This window comes from Macaca mulatta, chromosome 6 (assembly GCF_049350105.2).
Source record: "Macaca mulatta isolate MMU2019108-1 chromosome 6, T2T-MMU8v2.0, whole genome shotgun sequence".
Taxonomy (NCBI): domain Eukaryota; kingdom Metazoa; phylum Chordata; class Mammalia; order Primates; family Cercopithecidae; genus Macaca; species Macaca mulatta.
Window position 1 is genome coordinate 169,168,922 of NC_133411.1, and position 15,265 is coordinate 169,184,186.

The following is a 15,265-nucleotide window of genomic DNA, read 5'->3' on the forward strand; positions in this document are numbered from 1 at the left end:
TGCCGGCGCCCCCGCGCCCCGCGGGGCGGGGGGCTGGGAATTGGAGCCTTTCTTTGCCAGCTCTGGCTCCGCTTCCTGCCCGCCCTCCTCCCTCGCTTCGGCGGAAAGCTTCCCTCTCACCTTCGCTGAAGCTAGTGGTGGCCTTCTGGGCACCTCGCCGACTTGCGCGGGGAGCAAAGGGACCGCGGCGCCACCTGCGCGCATCGCGCGTGAAACGTGCGGGCAGGACGCCCTCAGAAAGTTCTGCCTTCCGCGCGCACTGCTCTAGCCATCCTTACGTCGGTTCCACCTGTTCTTCTGTTTCTCTTTTTTTTTCTGTTTTTTTTTTTGGTCGTTGTTGTTGTTTTGTTTTTGCTTTTTTGTTTGTTTTCCTCTTCTTTTAAACCTGCCTTGCCATGGGGAGGTAGATTTCCAAACGGACAATTCCTGTTAAAGCTGCAGAAAAATCACCCTTGTTCACCCCCGAGTCCCTAATTCTAAAGGAGCCTAAGTCACTGGTATTTACTGTGCTCCTGCCGAATATTTCTCCACACCTCACGCTGGAGGAAAACCAGGCTTTTTTGCCGGTTCCGGTGGATGGAAAACATTGTCTTTTTAGTTCAGTTGATTGTTTTTGGAAAGTCATTCTTTTGAGTCAGGCCATCTGATGGCATAGCATTGAGCTATCCTTCTTGGCTGATTGATATTTGTGATAGTTTTGATCCACCTACCAACTGGGTGATTTTTGTCAAGTTCCTCAAACTCAGAACCTCGTGTGTAAAATGGGAATAAAAGTTGCACCAACCTGCTGAAAATTAAATGAGATAATGCGTGTAAAGGGATAATCACTACACCAGGTATAAAGTGAACACTCAATAAATAACTCCGACTGAAGAGCCTTTAGTTTCTGACTGCTTTCCTGCACATGAAGACCCACCTGGAAAAAATTAAATCAACTTTGATAAGCTTCAACTGGACCTTGAAGAGTAGTTTTAATGTAAAGCAAACAAACAAAAAGAACTATTTTGAAAGTGTAAGATACCTAAACATAAACTGACTAAATGTGCAGGCTCTTAAGACGTTACAAAGGGTGAAACACAATAAGGCTTGAACGAATAGAGGTACAAACACCAACTTAACCCAAATTACCCTATTTAATAAAATTTTAATGGTTGTGCATAGATTGGTGGAGGGGGCATTTAACATGTTTTCTAACATTCAAATGGGAGAATATCTGCAAGAAAAGCTAAGAAATTTATCTTTTAAAAACGGGGGGGATGGCGGGGCGTAGTGGCTCACACCTGCAATCCCAACACTTTGGGAGGCCGAGGGCGAGCAGATCACCTGCAGTCAGGAGTTTGAGACAAAACTGGCTAACATGGTGAAACCCTGTTTCTACTAAAAATACAAAAAATTAGCCAGGCATGGTGGTGCACGCCTATAATCCCAGCTACCCAGTAGGCTGAGGCAGGAGAATCACTTGAATCCAGGAGGTGGAGGTTGCAGTGAGCCGAGATCGTGCCATTGCACTCCAGCTTGGGCAACAAGAGCAAAACTCCATCTCAATAAACAAACAAACAAAAACCTGGGGAGATAGACCTGTATTATCAAATCTTAAAGCGTATTGCAACACTATAGTTAGAACAGTGTAGTGTTGACACAAGAATGGATGGATTAAGCATCAGTGGAATAACTGGAAGGCTAGGAACACTTAATATACCTAAAAATTCACTGAATGATAAATGTGGCATTTCACTTTGTTGGGACAAGTATAAATAGCTAAATTATTTAATAAATTATGTTGGGGAAAAAAGTAAAACTAAGGGCTTGTTTAAATATCACCAAAATAAATACAAGAACTTAGAGAACTACGAACAAGCAAATCACAAGAGAAGAAGAAGAAAACATACACAAATTATACGGAGGGGAAGGCCTAGATATTAAGGCATAGGAAGAACCCAAAGGGCAAGGTGAGTAGACATATTTGAATAAATGTACAAGATTTAGATACATCAATTATCATTACCAAAAAGGCAAATGATGAATTTGAGAAAATGTTTTTAACAAATGTGACAAAAGGTTGGTGTTACTTTCCAGACCTCTGATAAATCGGTATGTAAAACATTAACACCCTACATGCAGAAATGGATGCAGGACATGAATAGGTATGTCGTCAAAGAAGGAATTCATATGGATAGATGTTATTTTTTAAATGCTCATACTCCCTAGCACACAAATTAAAAGCTTTTTTTAAAAAAAACTGGGGCACTTTTTTGTTAAGGACTTTCGGTAAATACACAGTGCTGTTGGGAATATAAACTAATACCATCTTTCTGAAAGACAACATAAATCAAAACATTTTAAACTGTATTAGACAACACAAATCAAAACATTTTAAACTGTGTTACTTGATCAAACTCTTCCACCTATAGAAATTTATTCTTTTTAAAAAAGCAGATTTATTTCAAAGGTGTTTCACCAAAAATGCTTTTTCATTATAGTGAACCATTAGAACAGGGAACTGGTTTAATAATTATTTGTCTCGTAAAAACTTTTTTAAAGTGATGCAAAATGAATTGGAGAAAATGTTTATAATTTATTAAATAAAAAGGATAAACTGGGCTGGGCACGGTGGCTCATGCCCGCAATCCTAGCACATTGGGAGGCTGAGGTGGGAGAATTACATGAGGCCAGGAGTTCAAGACCAGCTTGGGCAACATAGCAAGGCCCCCTGCCCCAAAACACACACACGCTAGCCAGGTGTGGTGGTATACACCTGTAGTCTTAGCTGCTCGGAAAGTTGAAATAGAAGAACCGCTTGAGCACCAAAGGTTGAGGCAGCAGTGAGCCATGATTGTGCCACTGCACACCAGCCTGGGCAACAGAGCAAGACGATGCCTCTGAAAACAAAAACAAGAGAAAGAATAAGCTGTCTTTAAGGGGATGAATAAAAACAAAAAAAGATTAGAGTACGATCCCAGTTAAACTACATTCATGCATACACACATATGCAAAAATATTAACTGTGTAATCAGAGTGGTAGGATTATGGTACATTTTAATTTACTTTTTTTCCTAATATTTCTGTATTTTCTAGATTTTCAACAAGAAATATGCATTATTTCATAACCAGAAAAAAAGAGTGAATGTTACTTTAAAATAATCCCCTGACATATCAAAATGTACTAGAGGGTTCCTCCATTCAACAACAATGAACAGCGTTGATGTTTTGTTTTGTTTTTCATAGCAGTATTATTCCTTTCCCAATCTTTCTATGCTGGGTACATTGAAGGAAGATAGGCCTTTATTATTCACTAATTTGTACTGCCCTTTTCCTAAACTTTAGCTATCAATTATCAGGAGTTTGGATAACTGAGAGGGAAAGCAAAAACTTTGGGCTTTTCTCCAGGGGCTATTCCAGTAAGATTCTAAGCATAGTCATTCCACACCACTTTGTGTATCATTCTCCAGAGTCCCTCATTTTCTCAGTATTTCTGAAGAGTAAATATACATTGCACCAGTAAACTGATGGTTTTGTGCTGAGTCACAGTCCACAGGTGCCTTTAGCAGAGAAGGCTTCCTGTGCCGGGCAGCAGGAAGTACCAACGCAACTGGAATCACTTCTCCCATCCACCCCCAACCAAGCCAAGAAGAAGTATTCATTAAGCCATTCAAAAACTAAACATTTATTAAGTGCTTACCATGAGTCAGTTACCATCCTTCCACCCTCAACCTCTGAAACTCACAGGTTGGGAACGACAGATTTAGAGCAAGTGCATTCTACTTATCTTCAGCTTTCTTATGTATCCCTAAAAAAAAAAAAAAAAGAAAAATCTGCTCTTTTCAATCTTCCTTAGAGGACAAATTGGTCTAATATTTTCACTGTAATATTATCAACTGCCCAGTTTGCACTGAACTTTCCTTTTGCTTTTCATATGATACAAACTCTCAAATGTGGCAAAATGTACATGTTCTCCCCCTGTCCCCAGGCCTTGTTCTCCTCCTCCCCAACAATAACCAGAGTCTTACGTTTCCTTGGGAAGTGATTTATGCATTCACATAGACATTCATGCCTTTTCCTCCTTTTACATGAATGGTAGCATACTCTACACATCCTCGTGTGCCTTGCTGTTTTCTGTTTTGTTGTTTCATGGCAGTGCCCAAAGAACTGCATGGCATCCCGTAGTCCCATAGTATGGATCCATCATAATGTATGGACATTTAGCCTGGGAATGTCCATACATTTCTAGCCTTCTGCTTCCGTATAACCACATCGCAGTGAATATTTGCTTCCATGTAACCATACTGCAGTGAATATCCTGACAGGGTCAAGCATATAAATTCCTCACATACTCAGCTGTCCAGGGGAAGTTGAGGCATATACTTTGAATAGTGTTTCCTCGTGGTGTTAATGGTTTGCACTGCTCCATTCAGGACCAAAAGCATGAAGTTTGGCTTGGTTTATAGAGACAGACGGAAGACATCTGCCTTATTACCACTTTGATCTTTAACCAAAAACCAATCCAATGCCTTTAAACGAGTTTTAATTGTGTGCTCTACTTAGTCAAGAGAACATCTGCCAAATCCTTTATGATCCTTGACTACAAGTTCTTGAGATATGAGTCGGCAGATTAGGTCTGAGAACCAGGCAGGAAGAATAAAAAAGCAGCATTTTGCAAATAGAACTCAAAACCTAGGACATTTATAAAGCTGGTCCACATTACTTTTTTAAATTTAAAAAGGCACAGACGGAATAAGTGAAAAATAAACCTACCTCTCACCCAGGGCCAGCTCCATGCATATAGAAAATTTTATCGTTGAACCTGTGTTTTGTAAATGAAGTCCTTCAGGACAGTGGAGCATGCAGGGAGCAGAGGAGACAAGCGTCTGCCATTCCATTCTCTGTTTGCATGTGCTATTCCCCATGCCTCATGAGCACAGAATTCCAGTGGACCTGTGATGCATGGAGTTTGATGACATTCAAAGGGAGCAGAAGGTCAGTGGATCGTGTGTACAAGTGGGCATGGGGCAGGGGGAATACCTGAGAGGCTATGCTTTCTATTTGAACTAGAAGTTGCTTTGGAACACAGAAAGAAGGTGTTGTCAGTTTCTAGGGCTGCCATAACAAAGTACAACAATGGGAGGGCATGAAACAACAGAACTTTCTTCTTTCACAACTCTGGATACTAGAAGTCCCAAATCAGTGTGTCAGTAGGGCCACACTCCCTCTGAAAACTCTAAGGAAAAATTCTTTCTTCCTCTTCCTGGTTTTTGGGGTTGGCCAGGGATTACAACTGGAGTACCTTGTTCTTCCTTGGCTTATAGCTACAGCACTCCAAACTCTGCCTGTGTCTTCACGCGGGCTTCTTCTCTCTCTCTTCATGTAGCCTTCTTCTTTTTCTTCTTCTTCTTCTTCTTCTTTTTTTTTTTTTTTTTTTTTTGAGACGGTGTCTCACTCTGTTGCCAGGCTGGAGTGCAGTGGCACAATCTCAGCTCACTGCAACCTGTGCCTCCAGGGTTCAAGCAATTCCCCCGCCTCAGCCTCCCCAGTAGCTGGGATTACAGGCGTGCACCACCGTGCCTGGCTAATTTTTGTATTTTTAGTAGAGACAGGGTTTCACCATGTTGACCAGACTGGTCTTAAACTCCTGACCTCAGGTGATCTACCCACCTTGGCCTCCCAAAGTGCTGGAATTACAGGCTTGAGCCACCGCGCCTGGCCATGTTTTCTTACAAGGACACCGGTCATATTGGACTAAGGGTTCACCCTACTCAATATGACCTCATCTGAACTAATGACATCTGCAATGAACCACTTCCTAATAAGGTCACATTCTGAGCTATTGAGGGTTAAGACTTCAACCTATCTTTTGTGGACGTATACCATTCAACCCATAACAGAAGGCAGTAGTATTCTAGGAAACATGAATGACCAGGGAACCCTATCATATGCTTTCTTAGGGGTGTTACTTTTCTGTGTTAGGCAACCGTGTATTACAACATAGATAGAAAGGGAAAAATGGGGCAACCCATAGTTCCTCTTCCTTCAGCTCTTCCTTACTTATTGGTATTATGCCTGAGGTAGAGAGTATTGATTGGCTGTGCATGTATCAAGAGTGAAATAAAAATAGTTAACTTAATTTTGTGCAGTGTTTTCACCGCTAAGGAAAGAATGAAATATATATGCATGTTCAAGCTACAAAATACAAATTGTGTAATTTCAGTGATTTTGCATGTGAGTTGTGTTCTTATTTTTGCATTTAAAACTGGCATTGCATAATATAAAGATAAATGATAAAAATTCATGCTAATACTTTAAGTTTTGAATTTTTCTTTACTGAAAATGACATTAAATAGCATATTTTAAAAATACCTCAATAAAAAATTTTTAAAAAGAACTCACAACAAGTTGAGAAAGAGCTCTATAAACTGTCCACAAACTATCTCACACTACTCCCAACCTGTCCCACCTGACTGCCATCCCAGAAGAAATTGATTTATGTTTCCTACTAAAGATATTCTCTCTTTCTCTTTTGTTTTAAGAGACGGAGTTTTGCTCTGTCGTCCAGGCTGGAGTGCAGTAGTATGATCATAGCTCACTGCAGCCTGGAACTCCTGGGCTCAACAAGGGATCCTCCTGCCTCAGCCTCCTGGGTAGCTGGGACTACAAGCAAGGGTCACCTCGCCCAGCCCATGCTGTTTTTAACCTGAAGTCACCCATCCCCCTTTGTGAGTAATCCTTGTGGCAAAGTTTTCCCCCTTGCTAGTAGTGTATTTTTGTTGATAAATATGAGAAAATTTATCATTTGTGGCATGCTTAGCATATGCCAGGCACTGTAATACATGTCCAAGCAATCACTGAGAGCAGGCTTCCCTACTTCCCAAATAATTGTCCATTGCCTTCCTTCCTGCTCTCCCACACCTACATCTATTTACCCCACACACTTCAAGTTCCTTGAAGACAAGACTTGTTTCTTTTCCGTATTTGTATCCCCAACATCTAGCCCAGTGCCTGCAGTAAAGGACGTGGTCAATATAGGTTTACCAAAATAATAAACAATGGGTCAGGCACAGTGACTCAAGTCTGGAATCCCAGTACATTGGGAGGTTGAGGTGGGAGGATCACCTGAGTCAAGTAGCTTAAGATGAGCCCAGGAAACGTAGTGAGACCCTGTTTCTACCATTTTTTTTGTTTGTGTTTGATTTAGCCAGGCGTGGTGTTGTGCGAGTCTGTTAGTACCAGCTACTTGGGAGGTTGAGGTAGAGAGATGGTGGCTACAGTAAGCCCTGATCTCGCCACTGCAGTCCAGCCTGAGCAACAGAGCAAGACCCTGTCTCAATAAATAAATAAATAAATAAATAAATAAATAAATAAATAAACGATGGACACATGGATAGTGGAGCTAATGGGGGCCTATGAGAATCACCTGGCCTAGACTTCAGACTGGTCAGGAGTTACTGTCCTCACTTTTCAAATGAGATCTAGAAAGTGTGTGACCCTCTATGGGCCGCTTATGCTCTTTGGATCTCCTTGTCCATATTAGTAAAATGAGAAAACTACTTTTTCCTTAAAGGACTGTTGTATGACATGAAGAATCATGAAGTATAAATTGCTCTCTAATATTTTGTCATCCATAATAATAACAGAGCAGGCCAGAACCTTCTGATGACATTGCTCTTTGGAGCCTGAAGCAAGCTCTGTGAACCCACGGTGAGGCTTGAGTGAGTAGCCTTCCTTCCGTGGGCCTCAGTTTCTCCTTCTGTGAAAGGAGGGGCTGGGATTTGATCCCAGAGGACACAAACCCGGGGGAATAAGAGGGTCAGGAAGACAACATAAACAAGAAGATGACTTACAGCCCTCCTGGTCTAACTTCCCCCACTCCCCAACCTTTGGAAGAAACTTGGAGGGAGAGAAGTATTCCTCTTTGTGAGGAAAAAAAAAAGCCTGAGTTTGACAGTCAGTGTCCACACCAGCCACAGTGCCAGGAAGCATTGTGGAGCGATGAGGACTGTGGTCGACCAGTGGGCATGTGCTGCATCCAGGGTGGGAGCACCTTCTGCATCCCCTCAGATTGTTATAGCTTGGGAATTGGTGCCCACTATTGGCAGATTGTTTGACTTCAAAAGAAAGAGGAAATTGAGGCTGGGCGCGGTGGCTCAAGCCTGTAATCCCAGCACTTTGGGAGACTGAGACGGGCGGATCATGAGGTCAGGAGATGGAAACCATCCTGGTTAACACAGTGAAACCCCATCTCTACTAAAAATACAAAAAGAAATTAGTCGGGCGTGGTGGGGGGCACCTGTAGTCCCAGCTACTCGGGAGGCTGAGGCAGGAGAATGGCGTGAACCCGGGAGGTGGAGCTTGCGGTGAGCTGAGATTGCACCACTGCACTCAAGCCTGGGAGACAGAGCAAGACTCCGTCTCAAAAAACAAACACACGAAAAAAAGACAGAGGAAATGGAGATATCTCCTGATTTTAAAAATACTGGCTTGACTTTGCCTTGCCTTGCTTTTCCTTCCTTCCTTCCTTCCTTCCTTCCTTCCTTCCTTCCTTCCTTCCTTCCTTCCTTCCTTCCTTCCTTCCTTCCTTCCTTCTCTTTCTTTTTCTTCTTTCTTCTTTATTCTTTCTCCCTTCCCTTCCATTCCCTCCCCTCCCCCTCCCCTCCCCTCCCCCTCCCCTCCCCTCCCCTCCCCTCCCCTCCCCCCCTCCCCTCCCCTCCCCCCCTCCCCTCCCCTCCCCTCCCCTCCCCTCCCCTCCCCTCCTTCTTTCTTTCTCTCTTTTTTTTTTTTTTTGGCCATATGGGCGACACACCGTATCAGCCCTGGCTTGGGAACCCTGGCGTAGGTGCATGATAGGAGCCCTCCAGCCTTGCAGGGATTCTGCAGGGAATAACAGGATAAGAGCTTTCCAGACTCCAGGAGGAGGAAGTAAAAGGCACCATTAACTTCAAAGCCCCTGAGCCTGACAGCCCGCTTCTCCAACAGACAATAAACAGGAAGGAGACTGAGACTGTACAGCGAAAGGTGACCAGACAAGCCTGCCGGGGGAAGTTCGCGCCTAGAAATTCCTCACTGCCAGCAGCAGGGCGCTGCTTTCCTGGGGCCACCTGGATGCCACAAAGCTACCTTCTATGCGGGGCTTCCATAACTTCCAGGGCTGCAAAGACCCAAAGTCCGAGAGCCAAGGACTTGGTAGCAGCCGCTCAGCTGAGGGGACTCAGGCTGCAGGTGGAGAAGGGTTGGGAAATCTATGAAAAAATGTATTGGTTACACAAGTATCATTCTCCTTGTACCACTATTAAAGCATGATTAAAATATTATTAAGATCCTGGCCGGGCACGGTGGCTCATGCCTGTAATCCCAGCACTTTGGGAGGATGAGGTGGGTGGATCAGGAGTTCGAGACCAGCCTTGCCTACATGGTGAAACTCTGTCTCCACTAAAAAAATACAACAAAAAAATTAGTCGGGCATGGACCCGAGATGGTGCCACTGCACTCCAGGCTGGGCGACAGAGTGAGACTCCGTCTCGAAAAATATGTATGTTATTAAGATTCTGAACAACACCATCCCCCACCCCGCCCCCTACCAGCAGGTAACCACTGTGATATCGATGGAATGGTCTTTGGCCAGGCACATAGGCAGTGGGGGTGAGGGAAGGCAGACCAGGTCAGAGCCTACTGTAATAATCCGGCTGAGATATGGGGTTGGCTTGGGTAGGGGGAAGAGGTGAAGGGAGTGAGGAGGGGCCAGATCCTGAGCATAGTTAGAAAGAGGAGCCTATAGGATCTGCTGATGGACTAGATGTGTGGTGTAAGAGAAAGAAATCAGATGACTCCAGGTTTTAGCTCTGAGCACCTAAAGGGTGAAGTTCCCATTTACTGAGATGTGGAACTTAATCACGTCTCCCAGGACATTGTTGATATATTGCCCTCTTCCCTCTTTTCCCAACCCAGCCTGCTGCCACCAGCTGAGTAGTTACAGCTAAGGCTCTAAGACTGCCCCAGACTTCAATGTTGGCTTTGATTTTTTTCTAGTTAATGATCTCAAGCAAGTTAGTTAACCCCAGATTCTTTCTTTCCAAAATGGGGATAATAATAGTACTGCCTTTATAGGGTTATATGAAGGTCAAATGATATGATGCCTGGTATATAAAGGGTGTTGAATAAGTGTGAGCCAAAATTACTGTGTAATCATTAAGTTGTTATTGTATGTATACATAGTTTCCTAGCCTGCAACTTCTAAGCCCAAAATGATCTCATGAGCATTTTTCATGAGATACCTTTAAAAATGTCCCTTGGCTGGGCGCGGTGGCTCACCCCTGTAATCCCAGCACTTTGGGAGGCTGAGTCAGGTGGATCACAAGGTCAAGAGCTTGAGACCAGCCTGGCCAATATGGTGAAACCCCATCTCTACTAAAACTACAAAAATTAGCCAGGCGTGGTTGCGCAGCGTGCCTGTAGTCCCACCTACTTGGGAGGCTGAGGCAGAGGACTCGCTTGAAACAGGCAGGCAGAGGGAGGTTGCAGTGAGCTGAGATTGCGCTACTGCACTCCAGCCTGGGAGACAGAGCGACACTCTGTCTCAAATAAAATAAAATAAAATAAAATAATAAAATAAAACATCCCTCAAGGTCGGTTGCGGTGGCTCACGCCTGTAATCCCAGCACTTTGGGAGGCTGAGGCAGGTGGATCACAAGGTCAGGAGCTTGAGACCAGCCTGGCCAATATGGTGAAACCCTGTCTTTACTAAAAACATACAAAAATTAGCTGGCTGTGGTGGCAGGTGCCTGTCATCCCAGCTACTCGGGAGGCTAAGGCAGGAGAATTGCTTGAACCCGGGAGGCAGAGATTGCAGTGAGCTGAGATCGTGACGCTGCACTCCAGCCTGGGCGACAGAGCGAGACTCCATCTCAAAAAAAAAAAAAATGTCCCTCAAAAGTGTGTTTGTTTGTTTAGAAGCAGGGTCTCACTATGTTGCCCAGGCTGGTCTCGAACTCCTGGCCTCTAGCAAACCTCCCACCTCAGCCTCTCAAGTAGCTGGAATTATGGGTGTAAGCCACCATGGCGGGCTCAAAAAATATTTTTACCAGCTACATAATATTCTATCATATAGGCAATTCATTTATGTAACCAGTCTTTCATTTTAGGTATTTTAAATATGACTAAGAGCTTATTGGCAAGTCATGTTGTTTCTGGCTTTTCTCTGCGCGTTATAAACAACACTGAGATGAAAATCCTAAAAGCATCCTTTCTTTATGTTTCTCCAATATCTGAGGATACACTCCTAGAAGCGACATTGTTGTGACGAAGGCTGTGACAGTTAATTTTGTGCCTCCACTTGACTGGGCCAGGGGGTGCCCACATATTTAGTTAAACACTGATCTGGGTATGTCTGTGGGGGTTTCTAGAGTATATTTGAATTAGTGGCCTGAGGGAGGCTGACTGTCCTCCCCAGTGTGGTGGGCCTCACCCAGTCAGTTGAAGACCTGAATAAAATAAAAAGGTTGAGTAAAACAGAATTTCTTTTTCTGCCTGTCTTTGAGTTGGGACATTGATTTTTCCCACCTTAGGACTCAGATTGAAACATTGGCTGTCCCTGGGTTTCAAGCTCACCAGCATTCCGACGGGCACTGTCCCCAAGATTCTTCTGGTACTCAGGCCTGTGGGCTTGGGCTGGAGCTACACCCTCAGACCTCATGGGTGTCCAGCTTGCCAACTACAGATCTTGGGACCTGTCAGCCTCCATGAACATATTAATCAATTCCTTATAACCAATCAATCCATTCGTCTTCTATTGGTTCTGGTTCTCTAGAAAACCTTGACTTATACAAAGTGTGTGAATAGTTTTAAGATTTCCAAAATAGATTATGAATTGACCTCCAGAAGGCTATACTAAAACACATCCCCATCAATAATGTTAAAAAGTGGACTCTCACCAAGACTAAGTCATTGCTAAATCTATCTATCTGGCTGGGTGCGGTGGCTCACGCCTGTAATCCCAGCACTTTGGGAGGTAGAGGCAGGCGGATCACCTGAGGTCAGGAGTTCTAGACCAGCCTGGCCAACATGGTGAAACCTTGTCTCTATTAAAAATACAAAAATGAGCCAGGCGTGGTGGCAGGCGCCTATAATTCCTGCTACTAACGAGGCTGAAGCAGGAGAATTGCTTGAACCCAGGAGGCGAAAGTTGCAGTGAGCTGAAATTGTGCCATTGCACTCCAACCTGGGCAACGAGAGCAAAACTCGGTCTCCAGAAAACAAAAACAAAGAACAAAAACAAGAAAACACACACCAAAAACTGTCTATCTATCTATCTATAATAAATATATATTTAGAATCAGTGTTTCCTCAAATTGATTATGAAATTGAATATATCATTGTAGTTCACATTTCTTTGCTCTCCAGTAAGACTGGTGTTTTCTGAATGTGAATATCTGTCATATGTATTTCTTCTTCTACAAACTGTCCTTTACCAATCTTTCTGTTGGTGTTTTAGAGTTTTGCTAAAGGAAGAATTAGTTATGCATTAAAACGAATGATCCTTGGTCTGTTGAATTTGTTACACACGTTTTTACTGCTGTCTTTACATTTTGTGTTGGGCTTTTACGACCTACACTATAGAATACACGCAGACAGACCTTTTCTCCCTTTGCAAGAGTATATGCTTCCAAGGCACTTGGTGTGTGTGCTCATGGTAACCGGGTTCCAGGCCTGCCTCTGCCCTAGCTTGCTCTGTGGCCGTGGGCAAGTGACATCTCCCAGGTCGCAGCCTCCCCATCTGTCAATGGCGGCAGAGGTGGTCAGACCTCTGAGCTTCCTCCTAGCTCTGGCATCCTATGATTTTAGTTTTTCAGCTAGTGGGCATGTTGGCTCTGAGTTAAGAGCTCATTTCAAGAAATAGTTACTGCCTAGTACAACAGTCTGTTAACTAGTCTCCCTGTTTTTGATTGCTCTATGCCCAGTTGTTAATGGGCATTGCTAATGCCAGCTTCCCTACAGTGCAGTTTTGAGCAGTCCATAAACCAGACTCCAGCCCCCTCAGCAGTCATTGGTCTCCCTTCCTGCTTGCCCAGTCTTACTGCCTGCTGCTCCCTGTCAAAATGAGTATTTGTGGTTCCTCAGATATTTTTGCTCATACTATTGCTTTTGCTGGGAATGTTACCACATCGTAAATTTTGTATGGAAAAACTTTGCCTAACTTTTAAATCCCAGCTAAGCACCATCTCCTGCATTAAGCCATTAGTGATTATTGCCCGTTCCAGGGGAATTTGTCACTCTTTTGAATTACAGTATTTTCCACATGCCATGGGTATTATGGTTGTTGACATTTATGTCCTATTTACTGAACAAAAGCATACACATATTTCAGGCAATATAAGCAAGCAGACTGGCAGCCCATACTGTATTTTCAGAATTGGGAAATTTTTTCACATAAAAATCCCGATTTTCATCTTCTCTTGAAAGGTCAGAAGATCTAGCTTACATCCTCAAAGACAGGTCAGCAAGCCACAGCCTGTGGGCCAAATCTGACCTGGCCTCTGTTTTTAGAAATAAAGTTTGATTGGAACACAGCCCCACCCGTTTATTTATATATTCACAGTGGATGCTTTCCTTTTACTGTGGCAGGGGTGAGTAGTTGAGACAGAGACTCTATGGCCTAGAAAGCCTATTTACTATCCAGCCCTTTACAAAAAAGTTTGCCAACTCCTGCTATAAGGCACCAACTGTGGAGCATGCACGTGCCCCAGGACCTCTTCCTATTCTCTATCAGACCTGGCCAGTTGCAAGTATTTATCCTGTCTCCTAAGGCCTTTAAAACATTAGTCTTTCATTCTTCTTAATCCTCTTGATCATATCCTAACACAGTATGAAAGCCATTATGCCAGGTGTGGTGTGGGGGCCCATGCCTGCAATCCAAACACTTTAGGAGGCTGAGGCAGGTGGATCATCTGAGGTCAGGAGTTTGAGATTAGCCTGGCCAACATGGTGAAACCCTGTCTCTACTAAAAATACAAAAATCAGCCAGGCATGGTGGCACGCGTCTGTAACTCTAGCTACTTGGGTGGCTGAGGCAGAAGAATCACTTGAATCCAGGAGGTGAAGGTTGCAGTGAGCCGAGATTGCCCCACTGCATTCTAACCTGGGCGACAGAGCTAGACTCTGTCACCAAAAAAAAATAAATAAATAAATAAATAAATAAATAAATAAAAAGCCATTATGTCACATAGGCAAGGCAATCTCTAAAATAAATATTCAAAACCATTACACTGCCAATATAAATTAAATGATCAACTCTAATAACAGTCCTCAGTAACTATAGCTACTGATAAAGTAGGTTCTTAGAGTTAAAAGCTTGAAATCAGTGTGTAGGTGTGCTCTTTGTGGAATTCCACCATGGCATACCGCAGCCAGGGCCAGAAAGTGCAGAAGGCTATGGTGTAGCCGTCAATCTCATCTTCAGATACTTACAAAACAGATCGCGGATTCAGGTGTGGCTCTATGAGCAAGTGAATACGCGGATAGAAGGCTGTATCATTAGTTTTGATGAGTATGTGAAACTTGTATTAGATAATGCAGAAGAGATTTATTCTAAAACAAAGTCAAGAATGCAAGTGGGTCGGATCATGCTAAAAGGACATAATATTACTCTGCTACAAAGTTTCTCCAACTAGAAATGACCAATGAAGTAAGAAATTGTTGAAATGGATACAGTTTGCTTTTAGATATCCTTTGTCCAATATGAACATTTATTCGTATTGTTTTCATTACTCTTATGGTATTACAAGATGGCAATACATGCTATGGGATTGTTTGTATTTTAACAAACAAACAAACAAAAAGCTCGAAGTCTAAAGTCAGATTGCCTGGACTCATATTCCAGCGGTGCCACCTATGTGAGCAGGGTGAGTCTTTGTTTCCTCATCTGAAAATGAGGATAACAGCAGTGCCTACCCTTGGATTGATGAAAGGAGTCCATTCAACTAATATTTAGTGACAGCTACTTTGAGTCAGGCACTGTGCTAGGCTCTTGGGATACAACAGTGAGCAGAAACGGCCACATTTCCACTTAGGAAGAGCTTAACTTAGGAAGTGGTTGAGGGAAATGGAGCAGGCAGCAGATACCACTGGTGCATGTTGTTGAGTCATTTGGGCCACCGCTGAGTTCAGCCACAGTAGGGGGTGAAAGTTCTGACTCTTCTCTGGCTGCCAAAGCCTTCTCCAGTGCAGCAACGTAGCTGGAACCAGTTTGGCTGTCAGGCAAGCACAACCTAGAAGGGAGGAATTA

At 43.5% G+C, this 15,265-nt stretch overlaps 1 protein-coding gene and 1 pseudogene across 1 annotated transcript in view; one reads left to right on the forward strand and one right to left on the reverse strand.

The window, feature by feature from the left end:
- Positions 1–531, reverse strand: part of CCNJL (cyclin J like) — a 62,356-nt gene extending 61,825 nt beyond the window's left edge. The window contains exon 1 of the mRNA XM_028849883.2: positions 121–531. The gene's annotated coding sequence lies outside the window, so the exon portion shown is untranslated. The remainder of the gene's footprint in view (positions 1–120) is intronic.
- Positions 532–14,373: 13,842 nt separating this feature from the next.
- LOC114678960 (small nuclear ribonucleoprotein E pseudogene) lies at positions 14,374–14,651 on the forward strand (annotated as a pseudogene).
- The last annotated feature ends 614 nt before the right edge of the window (positions 14,652–15,265 follow it).